Source organism: Dicentrarchus labrax, unplaced genomic scaffold, assembly GCF_905237075.1.
Source record: "Dicentrarchus labrax unplaced genomic scaffold, dlabrax2021, whole genome shotgun sequence".
In the NCBI taxonomy this organism is placed as follows: Eukaryota; Metazoa; Chordata; class Actinopteri; family Moronidae; genus Dicentrarchus; species Dicentrarchus labrax.
In genome coordinates, this window is record NW_026136706.1 from 8366700 (window position 1) to 8382917 (window position 16218).

Below are 16218 nucleotides of genomic sequence, written 5' to 3' on the forward strand. Positions count from 1 at the left end.
GTGCCATTACTAGAAGAGTTGTTTACCAAGACACCTATTGTAACTGAATGCAGAATCAATTTCTAAAAGGTCAGCAAAGTCCTACTGAGGCATATGACAAGACTCCAATGTGTATGCAGAATGTCTCTCAGTATTTTGTCACTAAAATTAAATTGTATTGAATGTACGTACAGATTTTTATTCCTCTGGGCTGTGTTGTATGACTGGAGACTGGAAGCCAAGGCGTATTGTGTGGACTGGACTGGTCTGCAGTGCTGAAGCAGGAGTGGAAGTGGCAGCAATGCATTTTGCAGGAATTTATAAGCTCCACATATTATGATAGTCAAGGTAAATTTTTTTCACAGAGCTCTCATCTTCCATCTTTAAATAGCTTCCTCTTCCCTCATCCTTTCTTGTCATTTTAAAATACTGGCCTCTACTTTAGCATACGCAGATGCATATGTCATTTTCCATCGTTGAGGTGTTCGTAATTTTGTGGGAAATTACAAAGTAACTGGTCGATGAGCCTCTGGAAGGTTGCTGGAGCCCTGTGCAAGCCAAAAGGCAGGACCTTGAACTGGAAGAGCCCCAGTGGTGTCCTGAGGGCTGTCAGCTCCCTGGATTGCTCAGTGAATGGAACCTGCCAGTAACCCTTGCACAGATCTAGTGTGGTCAAGTATTTTGCTTTTCCCAGCAGTTCAATCAATTCTTGGTGGTGGATATGAATCAAAGAGAGAAACTGAATTCATTGTACCCGAGGTCTATGCAGAACCTTATGCTGCCATCCTTTTTTGGCACCAGGACCACTCACTCTTTGAAGTCTCGAGGATCCCCAGGGCAGCATCAGTTAAACCAACAATATTTGTCTTCCCAGGATTCTCCTGGAATACATCTGAATTGAATTCAATTGGAATTGAAAGCCTTTATTGTCATTATACACAGTACAATGAGATTTAAAGAGCAGCTAAGTAAAAGTGCACACATAATTAGCACGATATTAAAGACTATACAATAAATACAATACAATACAATAAATACATTAGTGCAAATTTGAGTTAAGTATGGTGACAGCTTTGGGGAAGAAGCTATCCCTGAGTCTGTTTTGTTCTGGCCCGTATGAACCTGAAGCGCCTGCCAGAGGGCAACAGGTTAAAGAGATGGAAGCCGGGGTGGATGGTGTCCTTCAAGATGTTTCTGGCCCTGCTGAGACAACGGGAGTTATAGATGGCAGTAAAGGAAGGCAGAGGGCAGCCGATGATTTTTTTTGTGCGGTGTTTGCCACCCTCTGCAGTGGCTTCTTGTCGGTTCCTTGGTCTTGGTGATGTTTAGTGCCAAGTTGTTTGATGCACACCACTCACCAAGTTTCAGGACCTCATCTCTCTAGGCTGCCTCGTTTCCCCGTGTAATCAGCCCCGTCACCGTTGTGTCATCAGCAAATTTGACAATGATGTTCTCTGGGTGGGCGGGACTGCAGTCGGATGTGTAGAGGGAGTAGAGTAGTGGGCTCAGCACACAACCCTGGGGAGAGCCAGTGCTGAGAGTGCGGGAGGAGGAGAGGTGAGGACCCAGTCTCACCTGCTGGGGTCGGTTGACCAAAAAGTATTTTATCCAGGAGCAGGTGGGTGGTGGGAGCCCCAGGTTGGCTAACTGGGGGATCAGAATGTCCGGTATTATTGTATTAAAGGCTGAGCTGAAGTCAATGAAGAGCATCCTGACGTAGCTCCCCTGTTGCTCCAGGTGACTCAGTGCTGTGTAGAGAGCGATGGCTATGGTGTCTTCGGTTAAACACAAGGCACAAAAGGTGCGCGTTACCATCTTGAAATTGCAGATTGATCTCACCTGAAGCTGTTTGTCTTCTGAGAGGTAGCTAAAGTCACAGTCCAGTGGAGTACTCCTCGTCCACCTGCATCTACTCAAGACATTTACATGCAGTACCCTATTGGAGCGTGGCTGACCTGGGGTTGATACATGATATGTGGTGGGCCCAAGTTTCTTCAGCTCCTCAAATGGTCCTTGCCACTTTGCCAACAGCTTGCTGTCATCACTGGGGAGTAGCACCAGCACTTTATGTCGAGGGCTGAAGGATCTCTGCCAGGCTGACTGATCATACCAGGACTCCTGCCGATGCTGGGCCTCCACCATATGTGATTGGGAAAGCTCCCTTATTTTCGCCAACATGTAGGATAGAGCATTGGCACCTTTTTCTCCCTGAAGCCCCCCTTGCCTGTGTCCAAGACAAGTCAGGCCCCCCCAACCCCAACCCCTACCTGCATACACGCACTAAATAGGTAATAAATAGCTTAATGAATTTAAATGTGGACCAAAAATATGTTTCAATTTGGATTATACAGAGTTTTGATAATCCAATTCGGTGTGTTATTGGGATTTTATAAATTTCATTTTTGATTTTTGGAAATAATAATTTTGGTAACCTCACAACCTCCGCAGACAAAGTTGCGTGCACCCCCGGGGGGGGGGGAGAAATTGGGGAACAAGCAGGACATCTTTATCAAATATTTATAGGCCTCTTATGAGAGCAGCCCTAGATTATGGATACATAGCTCACTTTTTCAGCAGAAACCAATCTTAAAAATCTTTATGTCGAACAGGCTTAGGTTCTCAGAATTTGTAGTGGAGCATTTAAAACATCACCAGTATCTGCAATGCAAGTTAAAATGTCTCTACTATTTAGGAGGGTTCAACTTATGCTAGCATATTGGGCAAATCTTCAAGGACATAGTGGATCATACCCTGCAAAGGCAATTTTTCAGGAGTGTTAGAAGCGTAATGAGTCCAGGTTTTACAGTTTTGGGTGGATAGGGAATGCTAAGGCAGAAAATGTAGGCATATGTAATCTAAAACTAAACCCCACTGTTCCATCATCAGCAATCCCTCCTTAGCGAATCATCTTGCCAGCCATAGATACAAGTCTGCAGCAAAAACTGAAAGAGAAACCTAAACCGGTACCAAAGGGGACAATAGTACAAAACTATATTGACCGATGACAGATATATAATATATATTTAAAGGATAGCTGCAGAAAAGATAAAGATACAAATTCAAAACAAACAAACATTGTGACATAGCAGTGAAAAATAGAAGTTCAGAACACTGTGTCAGTGTACACAGCGGAATTAATAGGAATACTGTTAGCAATAAAATGTGTGGAAGAAAACAATCTAATATAGTTACTACTTCTGATTGCTTATCAGCACTTTCATGCATTAAATCAGAAAAGTCATCATGCAGGCAGGATAGGATTCCTTAGCCCTTGTGAAATAGTCTACCATGACACAAATGTATTTGTACAATGTTAGAGCACTTTAACTTCCCTACAAGGTCCATCCCCACATTTTCAAAGTGCTCTGACATCTTAAATGCAAACCAAAGCCTAACATAAATAAGACTTCTATGTTAAACATGTTAAACTGAATGAGAGAATTAATCTCTTGAGTTTCATCTCTGACTCTAACAAAGTGAAACAATTGAGAACACTCAGATATAAAATATGTAAATAGCTATAATGCATGCTTTCATAGTCTTATCTGCTCCACAGTGAGCCCCAGTGGTACTGGCACGAAACTCCAAAAAGTGTTCACTTCGTTTAGACTACAAACCTTCGAAAGATGATGCGGCTGCTGTCTGTGTCACCGGTAAAGTTCTCCCATGAAGGGATTACTTTGCAAAAACATTTGAAATGACACAATAGATACAGCGCTGTTATGCGGTTTGCTTTACGTATTAATTGCTAACTCTCTGCCCTTCATTTACGAATGTAAGAATGCTGCTTCCTTTACCTGCTACTATTTGACTGTGCCAATGCTAGCTACTTAGTTCTTCCTACCAAGCAAAAGTTCTATCACATCACATTCCCCTTTTTTTTTTCACTCTCCTGTATCTGATAATGGCAACTACTTAATTGCTTGATCCTGACTACCGTCCGAAAATCATTTAGAAAATGTCGGAAGTTTGAAAAGCATGGCAATAGAAATCCTCAGGTTGCTAAATAAGATTACCCTATTTTATGTCAAAATGGCTGCTGTGAAAAGGGTCTATTCACCAAAGAGATCATTGTGGACTTCAGAAAAAGGAATAGTGGCACACACACCCCCATTCGTATTAACGGAACCGAGGTTGAGCGCGTCTCCAACTTCAAGTTTCTGGGTGTCCACATCTCGGAGGGCCTCTCTTGGACCCTGAACACCTCAACCCTGATCAAGAAGGCTCACCAGCGTCTCTTCTTCTTGAGGAAACTCAAGAAGTTCCATCTGTCTCCTCAGATCCTGGTGAACTTTTACCGCTGCACCATCGAGAGCATCCTTACCAACTGCATCACAGTCTGGTATGGAAACTGCTCTGCCTCCGACCGGAAAACTCTGCAGAGGATGGTGAAAACTGCCCAGTAAATCACCAGTTAACCTCTCCCCACCATTGAGGCTGTCCACAGCAAGCGATGTCTGCAGAAGGCATGCAGCATTGCTAGGGACACCTCCCACCCAGGACACAAACTAGTTGCCCTCCTCCCCTCTGGGAGGCGCTACAGGTCTCTCCATTCCCAAACTAGCAGGCTCAGGAACAGCTTTTTCCCATCAGCTGTCAGCCTGCTAAACTCTGGGTCGAGGAGACCCCCCACCCCCCCGAACTCCCACTGAACTGTCTCAATCCCATACTGTAAATATCTTAACTTATTGCCGTATATATCTATTCTGTTAATACTGTTCATAATGTAAATATCTTGCCAGTATATTCATTCATATATCTATAATGTTATTATTTTTCTTTACATATTTCTGTACATTTGTAAATTACTTTGCACTTGCTAACTGCATTTTGTTGTTTTGTACCTGTACTTGCAATGACAATAAAGTTGAATCAAATCAAAAAGAATTTGAAAAGAAAAGCACGTAAAACTAAACGTAACAGCTTGCAGAGCCAAGCAGGTAGGTTTCGTAATTTTATTTTTTTCTCGTAGGTGGCCGTGATGTAGTACTCACTTGTATACAATCATATTTGTCACAGTAAATATGAGATGTGGCTTCCCCAGTAATATGTTTGTGAATGTTTGACCAATCTGGTGACTAAAGCAAACCACAACTGCTGCAAAATCTGACAATGAGATCACTGATGTTCAGCCAGTCCATGTGTCTTTGTTTTGTCAGTTCATGAAAGACGGGTAAACAACATACGGCCACTGTGACACATCAAACCGTTTAATCATGTGTACGTCACACCATTAAATATTATACAAAACTATCAATTCAACATTTACCATAAATCACACTGCTTAAACAAAGTGGTGTCCTGCATCGCATGAGAAAAACATGATTTTGTGTTCCACATCAGTGGTTATAACAGTAAACATTTTGGTGAAAATCTTGATTTTTGAATCATCCTATCAATTTTAACAAAGACAGACATGAAAGTATGCAGGATACAGTCTTTTCAAGGACAAAAAACAGAAGGGGACATTGAGAGAGCCTACAATATGGCAACTGAAAAATAGATTGCAGTTATTATTGCATGTCTAATAATAATAATAATGATATTTTCCTGTTCCCCCGAGTAACCTAGTCTATATCCGTTTCTTTTTATATTTCTTGCACCAGCCTGTTTGAAGTGATCATATACCAAACAACTAATTAGGGCTGATATTGTAAGTTAATTGATAAAGGAGCGAAGATAAAAAATGGTACATGCTTTAAATCCCTGATATATTATGCAGTATTCTAAGCAGACCGGTTATGCAGCCGATGCTAGGACGCTCATTACAACCATAAAGAGACTTGACTCGGACTCTAGCTCCAAGACTCGTGAGCATCTCTGATCCTTCCTTGTTGACTTTCACTGACGTAACTCCAGAATAAGAGCACTTAAGCACAACCACAGTATTATCAGGTCTGAGTATTAAACCCAAAGTAATTACTCTGATTTAGGAGATAATGATACCGAAGCTGGAAAAGATTGTTTCAAAGCGGCCAATAGGATCATCTTATCAGTTTTGTTTTCAAACTTTTTCAATTTGCAGACTGAGTAACTCAAGTCTCACTCTGGGACTTATGAAAACCTGCACTAGTTGGACCCTCTGTGGATGGCACCAACATTGTTAGCACAAATGCATTTTTCATTACGGGGTTTTATGAAAAACAACATTTTACCTGCCAATCATTCCCCTTGTGTTTCGTCAGAAAAAGAAAATCATTCACGAGTTGTGATGAGTGAAGACAGGTAATCATTTACTGATCATTGCATAGCAGGAATGTTTGTATGAGTGAGGGAAGTAAGAAAAATCTTTGTTTATTGTATTCAGGGGATTTTTTAAATGCAAATGTCGAGACCACATAGGCCTACTCCACAATTCATGAAGCTATGTATTTGAATGTAATTGCAAGCTTTGTTGGATGCTATATGTTTTTAACCTACAGTGAGTCCTGTACACAATGTTTGCCTTTTGAAAAGGTTTTATTTTTTTCGGTAATACCTTGTCTGACAACTATTGGACCCATTTTATTCCAATCAGTCTTCTCGAACAGAACAGTGAGACATACTTTAATATTTTTCATTTCATACTATATTCAATTCTTCCAGTTCACTACATTTTAAAAGAAACTATGGTACTTTTTCCTAAAAAACATTACTATCAAGTTACTTTGCAGATTCGGATTCTTGCAAAACAGATGATAAACTACCAAACACTATATAAAGTGTATTAGCTCCGCTCCTCTTCCTCCCGTCTTCCCGTCTCCACATGAAAAACACTTGACTGTTGTGTCTTTCCAGTGTGGGATTTAATTAGAGAGCTGAATGGAGTTACATTCAAGTCTGGCTCACTGAACATTTTACTAAATACAATGATGCTGTTAAAATCGTGGAAATTAATGCAGGCCAGTGCACCTCAGTGTTTCCATGACTACCTAAAAGCGTCCAGTCTGATGTATGCTGAACGCTGCCATTTATTGCTTTGTATTTGGCTCCAGTATGTATTCATGCATTATTACTGACCCTCTTTCTATTGCACTGATCAGGACTGTGCACATAACTTGTTGGGTTATGAGTTGCACTTGCACTGCACTGTAAATACTTTCTTCTCTAGAAATCAATATCTAATCAGCACTGTACAAAGCTAAAAGCAGGGTTCTCCCCTGAGTCTGTGCACAATGACACCTCTCCCTATTGAGGAGAAAAGATAAGAGTGCAGCTCTTATTGGACAGTATGTACCCTGCAATGACAATGCACAAGACATGGGCAGATGTTGAAAGCTAGCATTAAGGAAACACTCTGAGTGAAGCCATGGCCCGACTGCATTCTAGCTCAAAGGATGTTTGTACTGTACGAGTGTGAGTGTTGTGGGTGGACACTGTTGGCCCAAAATGAATGTGAACAGCTGAAGAAGAAAAAGAAAGTGTATAGTTGCAAGAAAACAAACCAAAACAAATAAAAACATAAGGAATAAACCAATAAACCCTTGTAGGGATTAATGATCCTCTACAAATTGACATTAAGAACAAACCTCTGAGGTCACAGTTCATATCACATTATTATTATTATTATTATTATTATTATTATTATGAAGATTTTTAGCCTCTACCAAGGCGTGTAACACCAGAATCAGCATCACACTGAAACTGGTAAAGCACTGGACTGTTACCAGAGTTCACCGTTTCAAAGTTTTGGTAGAGGAAAGCTCACTCTGCCTCTAATCTGGTAAATGATGGTAGTGTACCAGAGAGCTCTAGGAAGAACTAAAACTACTGTAGGTGTAAGGAGCAACAAAATCCACATATGGAGGCACACACAGGGTTTTTTTGTGTGTGTAACGGAATCAACTTAGGTGACATATGTAACTTAAGTGATGGAGCGTACTTGTTTTAACCAAAAACATGATGTTTTCCTAAACCTAACCAAACTGCGACCATTTCACATCACCTGACTGTTGTTAACATGAAGACGAAGGTCACCTGACTTTGTCCTTTCCTGCATGTCAAAAACTCCTAAAATGTTCTATTTCTAATGGCGTTAGTTGACATACGAAACGGTTAAAAATGTGAAATGTCCTTAAAAGTGACGTCCAAATAAACGTGTGTTTAATCAAATTACCACCAAGTAGCTTGACGGGTACATGGAGGTCAAAATGTATGTTGCTTTTTTACTTTTTAGTCTATCTAGTGTACTGTATGAGCTATAGCCTTGGGCAACAGGGAAAATCATCAATAAATGTACGAGGTAACAGCCAATTGAAGTTAGGTGAGTGTAAGAAATGAGAGTTTTCTCAAGGTTATTGAGGTCGTTCAGTTAGATGTTACAGTGCAAAAAGAAACCTACTAGAACAGTAGAGAATACAAAACAAACTCTCTGACTCACACACATCTGTTAAAACCTCGGTGAAACACCTGTGGGTTAAACACTTCTCAGGGCAGTGAGTTTCTCCTGTATTAAATGTCAACTATTTCAGTAGAGTAAATGAAAGTTACATCAGTGTAGAGTTGTGCAGGAGGAAAGTTTACTTAGAGTTGTGTGTGTGAGAATCAATTTGAAAGTGGAGAAAAGTGACAAGTTTTGCCAAGTGTTTGGGATTTTGCAAGTACATTTGTTGTACCCACACCTCAAATTCTCAAAACAGGAGCTAAAATCTTAGACATCTACACAGGAAAGTGTGATAACAATGGTATTATGGACTGCATCCATTCAAGTGTTAATTGTCCAAGATAGCTGCAGAAAAAACAGAGCAATGGAAAATTGTCTAATATATATCAGACTGTCAGAAGACCATTTAATATCATAATTTTTCCCACATAAAATGACCTTTCACCATGAGAAAATTGAGGTTAAGTCACATAATAGACCCACGGTTAATATATGAATTTGTTTGAGTGAGTGAGAATTAAAATTGTGACTTTATAGGCAATGAAATAATTATCATGACAGACTTGCAAGAAGAAGGGGAGGGGGGGAGCTCTTATCTCATTCCAAGGAGGTGCTGTTTGTCTGGAGACCGTTCAATTACAGGCAAGGCATTTTCATTCCACAAAGTATCTTTTTATTTTCATCAGTGTAGCATCCTGAAATATTTTCAGGAACTGATTTAATTAAATAATTTAATTTAGGCTTAAACTGTGTGTGGCACACCACCCGCTCGATTCGTGTCATTATTTTCTCCCATTGTGCTCGTTTCCCTGCAACACTAAAGCCGCGTTTCATTAGTGAATCCACTTCCCCTCATTCACTTCCCCTTAACCCTTGATGGCATACGTAGCAGGGGTGCGTTGTGAAGCATTTAAATGGAGTCTCCAGTCCCTTGTTGTTACAGCGAGTCCGTGGTCAGGATTAGTATTGTCGGCCAGTTATGTGTGCAGCGATTTATGTGCCTTGCAGGTATTTTTCACAATGTCTTTCAATGAGGAGCTTCTCTTCTGCTGTCCCTTAAATACCATAAAAACACTAACATTATTATTATAAATGGTGTGCATCATTCAGAAACAAATGCAAAACCTCGCGACTAGAGTCTAGTGAAGTAATTGCTTAAAGCATAGCGCAACAAAAATTGAATTTCACCATAATTACTGTAATTATACGGATATTGTTACATATACATATTACATATATATTGTTGTAATACTTTGTTTTGTTTGCTCAAACATTCTTTCTGTGGCAATCACAAAGAGCTGTTTTAAATAAATCAGCAGCTTGTTGACGTCATCACAGAAATGGTGTGAAGCGTCGATGACCGGCTTCCTCAGCCCTAGATGGGTCAATCGGTGGAATGACAGTTATCATCCCGTGGTGGCGGGGATTACCCCAGAGAGAAATTGCCAAGGGGAAGTCAACGAGTGCTTGTTGAATGACAAACCATGAAACTAAGATTAACTTTCATGTCAGACCCTGCCACTCTCTCCTGACCTGACTGCCCCACCTACCTGCTCACTGGCTCCCACCTACCTCATCAGCCTTGAAATATACTGACCCTTTACCACCTGTTTCCTGTCAGGTCGCCTCATGTGTTCCTCACTAAGTGGTCCAGCCAATTCACTCGCCTGCATGAACCTTAAACTCCTGCCCTTTTCCACCTAGATTGATGTGTTTTTTGAAGGGTAAAGAGGATCTCCCGGTTGAACTTTTGGGTCCAATCCTACCTTTACTGGGTCATTACAGTGTGTTTGTTAAATAAGTGTTTCCACTCAAGTGTGTTAGTGTTCTCATTTGAATTTTATTCTGCACGGACCCTCAGGCTCTCTCTCTCTCTCTCTCTCTCTCTCTCTCTCTCTCTCTCTCTCTAAAGGTTGACTTATGATACGGGAGGACTTTCTTATTCCAGTTCGTCTCCAGGTCTTCTACTCTTTTATCCATGTGACCTTGTTCTCTAGCAATCCTTTTGAAGATTAAATATAGTGAAAGTCCAATAAGGAAGACTATATTCATGCTTAAAATGAAGTTATTATAACTAAGGCTCAGGAACAAGACCCTTCCTATCTCACTAATGCAATCACCTGTGCCTCTTTAATTCAATCCCGTGTACACCTATATAAGTGTGTTTAACCTCTCCAGTTTTGTCTCAGTTCTCATGACTCTCCCTCCAAATTCAGTTCTTTTCCTATTTCCCCTCTCTAAGTGATCGACAATGGGGCCTTACAGCAAGAAGGAATTATTTTATGTACAGTAATAAGCAGCTCTTACATCCTGCACCATACGTCTGGTTCTCTGGAGGAGCGGGAGACATTACCTGGGTTGCCTTGCAAACATTTGTGGTTTTCTTTATAACAACACCTGACGCAGATGTCTCAGTCTGTCCAATGTCATTCCCAGACATAAAATGAAAGGCATTATTCCTTCATCGCTATTAGATTTCAGGCCATGTCAGACCTCAGCTACCTCCTCGCTTGTTTTAAAATGGACACCCTGTTCATTTGTTATATTCTAGGTTAAAGTGTCCTGTAATGCAAAAACCATTATGGCAGACCCAGAAATTGGCAGTTGGATGTACAAAGATTAAAACGCCAAATGATCACTGGCAAAATCCTGCAGTTTGTCCAAATCTTCCAATTTTCTGCAATTTCCTCATAAAATAATCCAATTCAAAAATCCTTTTTTTAAGTCAAAGGTACTGATTGGAGCTCCTTACAAACCTTAAGAGCTAGTTAAAATCACAAATTAAATTGCTGTGAAAGGTGACATAACAAGCAAAAAAAGTGTAAAGCTTCTTCAATTAGAGGTTCCATTTAATTAGCCTTTGGGCTTGTTATTTTTCCAGAAGGAATCCCTCTTTTTACTCTGTTTGTCACACTTAGAAATCAAATTAAAATGAATCACCCTCAAAGGCATCTAAACAATCCAGCTTTGCTTTCATCTCTAGTGAATCCAGGCAAGCCACACTCAGTAGGAGATAACCTGTGCCCATTTAGCTGTCTTTGGACCAGAATTTAAGGTCTTGGACTCTTAAGCTGTTACAGTATATTCCTACAGGTTTCAGGGGCCAGATTTCTCATCACACTACCCTACACTGCCTGTCTGCCTTGGATCTCTGGTTTTGTGTATTCTTGAGGCACTCAAAAACATCACCATGCATGCTATCTTTGAGTATCGGACAGACCTTTTACCTCCTATCATCTAACTTTTTCTTATATAGAGCAGAATCTATTACCTTGTTCCATTTTTATATTGCATGGAAAACAGGTCTGAGGGACAGCATACCACTGCTGGCTCCCTATCGTGATGTAAAATGAAGATTGTGCTGAGACTGGGATATATGCCAATCATCTGAAGCCCCTGACTGGTCGCCGCCAAGGTTTGTAGCAAATCATGATGTAATAACTGAATAAAAAGGAGTAAAAATACTTTACTACCGATCTTTCTGCCAGGATTGTACTTGTGGATGCATTTTGGTAATGTTTACTGGATAAATTTGGCTTGAAATAAGAAAACAAATAGATTCTGGTGACAGTTTTGGCTCTCCAATTCCCACAACCAAAACTAACTCATTGTTATTTCCGCATTCATTTTCAGTTTTCAATCTTTCACAACTCGTGAGAGTTAAGATAAGCACAACATAACATATAAAGCACAATAAATAAATGAGTCTTTATATTCTCTTGGTTGAAGTTATGCATCTTTTCTATCTTCAAAAGGATATATTTATACAAGAACAATTGAATGGCAGTGACCTTTCTTTTTTTCATCATTACCACCATTCTGACAACCACGATAATTAACATTACCATTACTGTCATTGTCTATACCCTCTGCACTTGTCATTATCACCATCCTGTAATTTTCTGCTACTTCTCCATACAAGTATCTCTTGATCCCATCAATGATGACATTTATGAATCATCGTGATTTTGAGTCATCCCGGACAGATTTGGATTACAAAATGTGATGCACTGCAGTGTGGAGGTATTGCAATAGTGAAGTACATGCCATGGCCCACGGACATGATTTTTGTTTGTTCCACTGTTTAATTTTTGCGGGAATTACATAGCGGATAGATTTACACACACATAATTCGACACTCAACTAAAATGTCAGATGGTAAATATGGAGCACAACTGTGGTGCATTGAGGGGAAGCATTTATGGTGGAACAGTTCAAAACTGTGGTTAAGATTAAAATTGTTTTATTGTGCTACTCAGCTTTAAAGCATATTAACACCTCTGTAATGTCATAAAAACACACAGGGAACTATTTACGATGTATTTAACTATTTAGAGACATGTAGAACTAATCTTTTAGCATGCATGGCAGCCTAGTTTTCTACCCTAGAGGGCACTGTGTCATGTTTTCTCAATTTTAAGGGGACTAAAGAGCACTCTTGAGGGAACTTTATCACATTTCTTGCATCTGGAGCCTGTGAATATTTGTAGCAGATTTGATGGCCATCCAATAATTAATGAGATATTTCTACTTGTCTACTTGATTGCAGAGAAAGTGAAAACTCTAAGAACAGACTCCTAAACTGACCATCAACACATAAAGAAACCTTAATCCAGCATCCAAGCATCCCTGGATCCAAAAGCCTTCATTCTTTCTAAATTGTGATGGTTGACAACAAAACATCTCAACATAAATCAATACGTCCTAAGACAGCATTTAACATTCTGCTATCTCAAGCGCTTCCTCTAATGTCCACAGCCACAACCCAATTAAACCTATTGATCCTAGTCATAGATCTTCTCTCACTATCTATGCACAATACCATGGATAAAGTGACAGAGGCTGAGGAGTTTCTATTGAGATGACGATGTTATTTTCCAGCATGTTTTTCTCTGGTAAATGCAGATACACAATATAACAGGCATACAGCTGTGTTGTCAAAATGAAAAGAACAAAATCCAACAATGGACGGATCCCACAAACAAGTACTACATATGTAGTCTGATATATTTAAATTATCTGTGGTCCTGTCACAATCATATTGTTGGCCTGCTTCCAAAAAATTACTCTGCCATTATTATATATCACGAGGGTGGTTAACTGAGGAGCATCTCATTTGCAAACAGTGACTCTAATGACCCCAACTAATTTGAATTATGAAGACTGTAAGTAGGAGACTTTATTTGTCATTGTAGGCACAGAACGAAATTGTGTTTAGTAACTCTCAGTGACCAGCAGCATCAATAAAGACGAGATTAGAAAAGAACAATATAGATAATACGTATAAAAAACTTTAAATATAAATATGACTGGTGACAGTGCAAATGGCCTATTAGTATAAAAATAATATAAAATATATAAAATATATTGCACAGCAGCTTAATAGAGCACAGCAGAGACATGAGATGTATGTAATAAAGTGCATTAGCAGCAGTTGGGGGTAAATGAATGAGAGAGGCTAAACCTATTATCTTGGCAACAGTCTGTAACTCCTGTGAGAGGGTGGGGGGGAGATGGAGGCTACAGCTCTGGGGAAGAAGCTGTTCTTCATTCTGTTTGTTCAGGCTTTGATGGCTCTGTATCTCTTCCCCAATGGCAAGGGGGCAAACTGGCCGTGACCTCAATGGGTTGGGTCCATACTGATATTCCTAGCCTTCTCCTGTAGACATCTAACATATACTGTCCAGATTTTGGGAGACAAGTCTTTCCGGTCCTAGGCAGTGCACCCGGAATACCGAACTGCGGCACAGTGCTGAGAGGGACGTTTAGCCAAATATGATTGCAATGTTGCAACCTTGATCAAACACCTTTTCCTACATGTTAAATGAAGCAGAAACTAAAGCTTGAAAAGTATTAATGGATTATTCAAATTGTGGGCAGGGGAGTGAAATAATGTCTCCCCTGTCTCATTTAAATAACGTCTTTGACCTCCTCAGCTCAATATTCTCAATATTCTTTTCAACACACCTGAAAATGAGTTGACCAAAGGTACTCTCATGCACCTTGCCTAATTAAAGATTGAACTACTGGTTCCCAAATGTTTTGTCTTGTAACCTCTCTAAAAAAAATGTGATGTCATGTTTAAGATGTCTTTGAGTTGTCAGCATGTCCACCAGAGAGACATTTACCCTCTAAACTTCATTTTTTTTAAGTTTAGAGGGTAAATGGCTTCATTTCAAGAACTGTTTCCACAAAACAATCTGGGATAATTCAGTCCAAAAATAAATACGTATTTGTGTAGCAGAACCACTCCAGTCACATCATGATTCTTAATAGCACTCGTTCATCGTTCTCTTTAATGGTTTATTTCCTATCTTTATCTGGGAGCATGCAAAAACACAAAAACACAAAACACATGTGAGTGGAGAGTTGTGTAACTGTGTCCCAAGCCGTGTGTGTGTGTGATCGGATATGTGAATGTATTGAGGTTTGTAAATGTGTAGAGAAATTTGTAAACGTGTATAAAAATCTAAAAATGTGTGGAGACATTTATTTTGTCTTTTTACACGTGACTTTTGCTTCACTTCTGCTGTGGCACAGATCTGCAAATGCGTGATTTGTATGTGTGAGGAGAGATCTGTCTCCTTTGACTCATACTCTTTGACCCCTTTCATCCCTCCTGGAGCCCTTATAATCCCTCCGTACATGACCTCCATCCTACCAGAATCCTATCACCACTCCGAATGAACTACTTTTTATAATTGTTATTGTTATATTTCCTTTCTTATCTCATGACTCCTCAGATTGATCTTGTGACCCTTCGGGGCCCGACCCCATGCATCCTTGGGAGTGCCCTTTTATATTTAATTTATCTTCTTTTCTTTTCCCCAGATGTCTTTGCTGCTCCTCGTTACATTTGTATTTCACTCTTTTAACAATGTTTCTTTGATTAAGGATCCCAAGTTTGATTTCAGATAAATTGTTTAGTGATGAATGGACTAATTTAAAAAGGCTTGTCCACCTTTCTGCCCACTCTCTTGTGTAGAGAAAATGAGAAGGGACCCAGTTTCTCGCTAGGATTTTTATACATTTGTACATTTAAACCTCCACCCTGCCTGGCTGCCCTTTCTGACTCACTTCTGATTCTTCTGAGTTACTTTTTTCCCCATTCTTTTATCTATCTTCTCCTCTTTTTCCATCAGCACCATTGTCTTCACCGTGACTTCACTCCACCTTTTGTGAGGATTAAAAGCAATGGAACAAACAGCTGATTGTGAAACCCTTCATATGTTTTATGCCAAAGCAGCTTAACATCAATCATATTTTGCACATCAGATATTTACCATAAAACTTAAATTAAAAGCAGGGTCCCAATTAGACGCAGGTCCCCTTTACTAGCCTGCTGTGACTACACATTAATTAGACACCTGGTCAGGATTTTATAGAAATTCTTTTGATGTATGAAACTTCTTAAAATCCACCGAGTCACTCGCTTCAGTGAGTTATGAGCTGCATAGACTCATTACATCGGTATATGAGTTAGACTCTCTCTCTCTCTGCAATCCAATCATTCAGTTCATTTTACAGAAAGGATGAATACCAAAGAAGCAAATGATAAATGAATGATTCGTAATCGATATGTTATTCTGTATCCTAATTTTTACTAATATTCACACTGGTTTATATAAACAGTTTGATAGGATTCCCTTTCTTTGCTGAGCACGAGCTTTGTGCAAAAGGGATTAAATGCCTGTCCCATACAGACGCCTGTACCAGATATAGACAGGTTGAGTTCAGTGATTGAAGCAAATAAAAGCCTGGTCTATTAATTAAAGCTTTCTGGTATTGTACAAACACACGAAGCATCTGAATCCTTTTATGTCATGCTTTTAAAATCCACCACTGTACTGCAAATGAAACCAAGTCTGTCTGGTAGA